Raw genomic sequence first — 5,153 nt, 5'->3', positions numbered from 1 at the left:
AGTTGGGTTTCTAGCACTTAGTGCTTGGCAATGGCAGAGGCAGCAATTTCCTACTCATCAGACCAGATCTATGGTCCACTTTTGGGTATCATTCCAAGAAGCCCAGCCTTATGCCTATTTCTTCAGCTCTCCCAATGATAGTGTAAGTCATCTAGTATCTGTTAATAATAGATAGAGTGGGGTTTGTTGTTTGCAGCTAAGAACGCTCTATGATAAACTTTTTGTTTGGTGTTATTTTTATTTTTACTAATTCTTATTGTGTGTGCTGCCATGCCAGACAGATTACTTACTCATGGCTTCATGTCTTTCCTCCTATGTTTCTCTCTTCTTTTTTTTTTTATTTTTAAGATACTATTTATTTATTTGAGAGAGAGAGAGATGGGGAGAGAGAGCACAGCAAGAGAGAGAATACAAGCAGGGAAAGTGGGAGAGGGAGAAGCAGGCTTCCTGCTGAGCCAGGAGCCCGACGTGGGGCTAGATCCCAGGACCCTAGGATCCTGACCTGAGCTGAAGTCAGATGCTTAATGACTGAGCCCCTTTGTTTCCCTTCTTAACATACACTCCATTCTTCCCACTCTCTCAGCCTAGTTTTTTTTTTTTTTTTTTTAACTAAGCTCAGGCTTAGTAATTATTATTATTCTTCAAACTTTGACATTAAAACCCTTTGAGTATATCTCCCATTCTTCTTTCACCATCTTGATTTACTTCATCATAGAGTTTATGGTCTTCTCTAGCATCTCAAGTTTAGCTATCTTTGAATGAAGGTTATCTGCTGAGGCTCTCCTCGAAGACATAACACTTGGCATATAGTTACCCAAAACATTCATCTAACAACTTGACTTCACTCTTTTACCAGGATACTTTTTCTTTAATTAAATTTATCTTTTCATTACAAAAGTAATATATAAATATAGCCTCATTGTAAAAATTAAAACACAAGAAAAACAAAGAAATTATTTATTGAAGAGAAATTGTCCAAGATGGCAGTGTAGGAAGACCCTGAGTTCACCTACTCCTACAGATATACCAAATCTACCTCTACATATAGAACAATTCCTCCTAAAGAACTGAGGGCTGATTGAACAGCACTGCACAACAGATAGAGGGACCACATAGAAGAAGGGTGAAAGAGAGGGACTTGGTAACAATGGGAACTCTACTCACAATGCAGAGTACCATCTTAGGGAGGGATATCATTGAGGGCTCTGCATGCAGCCTCACATGTCTTGGAGTATAGCAAAAAAAAAAAAAATCCACAGAAGATTAAAGAACATCTAGAGTATCAGTGAAGGAAATCCATTTACTAAACATAAAGCACCCACCAATTGTGTGGGGAACTGTTGGAACTCTATCTGGGCTTAGAGATGCCAGTGAGCATCACTTTTTATACTCCTCTTTGCCTTGATAACACAGATGGGAGCAAGGCCCAGGTGCTTTAGCCAACCTTCTATGGCTGCTTGAGACCTTGGTATGACATGCCCAGGGACTCTTCCTGGCTCATGCCTCCTCTAGTTCTGGCTATCCCATCAAGGTGCCCCAGGACGTCTCAGCCCATACCCATGCCAGCTCTAATTGTCCCAGCAAAGTGGCTCTGATGTGCAGCATGCCTCAGGAACGCCCCCCCACACACACACACACCAAGCTTGTGCTGGTTCCAGCTCCAGATGGCCTGCCAACACAGGGCATACTGCTACACAAGGCCACTTTTTCAAAACTGAGATAGTTAGCTTTTCCTCTTAATTCATAGAAGCACAGAAAGTCAAAAAAATGAGAAGATAGAGACATGTGTTTCAAATGAAAGAATAAGACAAAATTCCAGTAAATAACCTAATGAAATGGAGAGAAGTAATTTATTTGATAGAGAATTCAAAGTAATGTTCATAAAGATGCTCACCAAACTCAGAATAATGGAGGAACACAGTGAGAACTTCAACAGAGTTAGAAAATACAAGAAGAAAAACAATCAGTGTTGAAGAATACACTAAGTGAAATGAAAAACACACTAGAGGGAATCAATAGTGAATTGCATAATAAAGAAGACTGAATCTCCAATCTGGAAGACAGAATAGTGGACATCACCCAATCAGAACAGCAAAAAGGAAAAAAATAATGAAGTTAATTTAAGGGATCTTTAGGACAACATTAAGCATATTAACATTATATTATAGAGATGTAAGAAGGAGGGAAGACAAGAAACTTATTTGAAGAAATAATGGTGAAAATTTTCCGAGTCCCCGATGATCTTCCAACAAATGCCATTTTTGTTTAAGTTCATTACAGCCAGTTTCTCTTGCCAGAAATCAAGAGCATTGACAGATACACCTTGCTTGAATGACCATGACAACTTTCCTTATTTTCTTCTCCCCAGAGCTTCATCCTCATGAAGATACTGGCTTATAAATTCATATCTAGTGATATGCTGCCTTTTATTGGTCATTGCTGCTGGATGGGCAAAATTATATATTTTTAAAACCGGAAAAGGTCATAAATACTATCTCCTTTGAGTCTCTTTACTTTAAAGAAAGGAAATTGAAACCCAGAGAAATGTTGATTATCCAGGTCTCTAGAATCCTGGTCTCTTGATTTCTAGTCTATATCATTTTGTCCCTCGATCTTTCTATAGACTCATTGAGAAAGTCCTAATTAAATGGCTCCAAGATGTTTTTTTAAAATTAAGAGTAAGGTTGGGGCGCCTGGGTGGCTCAGTGGGTTGAGCCGCTGCCTTCGGCTCAGGTCGTGATCTCAGGGTCCTGGGATCGAGTCCCGCATCGGGCTCTCTGCTCAGCGGGGAGCCTGCTTCCTTCTCTCTCTCTCTGCCTGCCTCTCAGTGTACTTGTAGTTTCTCTCTGTCAAATAAATAAATAAAATCTTTAAAAAAAAAAAAAAAAAAAACTTTAAAATTAAGAGTAAGGTTAATTTACTTACCTTTCATTTTGTCTTAGAAGGTAAGAGAAATTAAGTCTTCTCTCAGAAAATGCATTTTTCCTTTTAAATTTGCAATGTACTTTTTACCTCAGAAAAAAAATTAATAAAAAAAGAATAGAGAGGGGCCCATGGGTGGCTCAGTTCGTTAAACACAACCCTTCCTGCCTTTGGCTTAGGTCATGATCTCAGGGTGCTGGTATTTCTTCAGTATTTCTCATTAATGTTTTGTTTTAGTGTAAAGAACTTGCATATTTTTGTTACACTTACCGTAACTCTTTTATATTTACTGATGCTTTTATAATGGTATTTTTAAAATATTTATTTTCCAGTTTTTTGCTGGAAGTATGTAGAAATAAAATGGATTTTTGTATATTAACCTTGCTTCCAGCAACATTGCTTAATTTATTTATTAAATTTAATAGTTTATAGGTTATTTGAAGTTTCCATGTACAGAATCATATCATGAGAAAATAATGACACTTTTCTTTCTTCCTTTCCAGTCATGAAACTTTCTATTTTTTCCATATTACCTTTACACTGGCTAAGATCTGTACCAAAATATTATGTTTATAATTTGAGTTCAACTAACACCTCTAGCCTCAGCCCAACAACATAAGGTCTGTTCTTATCTTTCCCATTTTTATATATGTACATGTTTATTTCTCTCTCCCACATTGAGAAGCTTTGCTGCCAATATCATGGATATATTAGTATATTCACTTTTTTGCTCAACCCTACAGTGCACATACATGCACACAAAGGTTTCAGAATTCCTGGACAAAATAAACACATCAAGTTTAGCTCAAAATTTTGTAGCAATATTTTGTCTTTAGACTGAAGATATGTACTCAAAGTATTATATTTAAAAGTTTTATGAATTAGCTCTGCAGTTTTTTCTTTTGTGTGATTACAGTATCAATTTAATAAACAGTTAAGTTCAGTTGTTTCTGCTTGGATTTTCTTATAGTTTATTTACCATCATTGTCGATTTATTTTATTTCTGGAATATGTAAAACAACACACTTCAAAAAGTCAAAACTATACAAAAAGTTATTTCAGAGAAGAGTGACTTTCTTCTCTATCCATTCTACCCAGTTTCTACCCACCTCCTGTAGGCAACCAAATTTCATTAGTTTCTGTTTTCACTGTTTCTGTTTTCCTTTTTGCAAATCCAGAATGTATGTGTGTGTATTCTTATTTCCCCTTCTCTCACACACAAAAGACAGGGTAATATATACACTTGCTTGCACTTTACTTCAAAATTTTTTAAAAAATTTAATTTATTCTGGAAAACAATTTATCCAGGAAATCACTCTTTATAAGTTTATAGAGATTTTTTCCATTTTTTATAGCTTCATAATACTCTATTGTGAGGATGTACTGTATTTTATTGAATCAATTTCCTATAATGGGCATTTGGTTGTTTCCAATATTTTACATTTATAATTAAAGCCCCAATAAATGACTATGTTGGGGTTCTTTTGGAATCAGAATAAGTTTCTGGAAGTGAAATTGCTGAATAAAAAGCAAACGTTATTTTGTTAAATAACGTGAAATTCCTCACCACACAATAGAAGTTGTATCATTTTGTATTCAGCCCACCAACATATAGGAGGAGTAACTTTTATGAGCAGCCTCTTCAACAATGTTTTATTAAGCTTTTGAACTTTTGCCAATCTGATAGATTGGAAATTATATCCAGGATTATATCCTGGATTTTAATTTGCATTTCTTTTATTATGAGTAAAATTGAACATCTTTTCATATCTTAAAGGCCATTCTTTTCACTTAAAATTATCTGTTCCTATCTTTTACCTGTTTTTTTAAATTGAGTTTTGGTATTTTTTTCCTTTTAATTTACGAGTTCTTTATGTAGTAGAGATACTATAATATATGCTGAAATTATTTTTGCTCAGTTGTGATTTATCTTTTGATTATTCTTATTTTGTTTCATGTTTTACATTTAAAAATTATGGTTAAATTCATTAATCTTTTCTTTTATTGCATCTGGATTTTGAGTCATGGTAGAACTTGTATAGTTTCTCATACTCAACTTGTATAGTTTGATTTTTTTTTTTTACATAGAATTTCTCATCTGCTGGATTTTATTCTTCTCTATGGTGTGAGGTATGGATCCAGTTTTTTCTTTTCCAAATGGTTAGCTCTTTCTCCCAACACTAACAAAAGACCCATCTTTGTCTCTAAGATTTGAAATGCCATCTTTATCA

This window comes from Mustela putorius, unplaced genomic scaffold (genome assembly GCF_011764305.1).
Source record: "Mustela putorius furo isolate JIRA1106 unplaced genomic scaffold, ASM1176430v1.1 tig00003901_pilon_pilon_pilon, whole genome shotgun sequence".
NCBI classification, from domain to species: Eukaryota; Metazoa; Chordata; class Mammalia; order Carnivora; family Mustelidae; genus Mustela; species Mustela putorius.
This window is presented reverse-complemented; position numbering follows the sequence as displayed.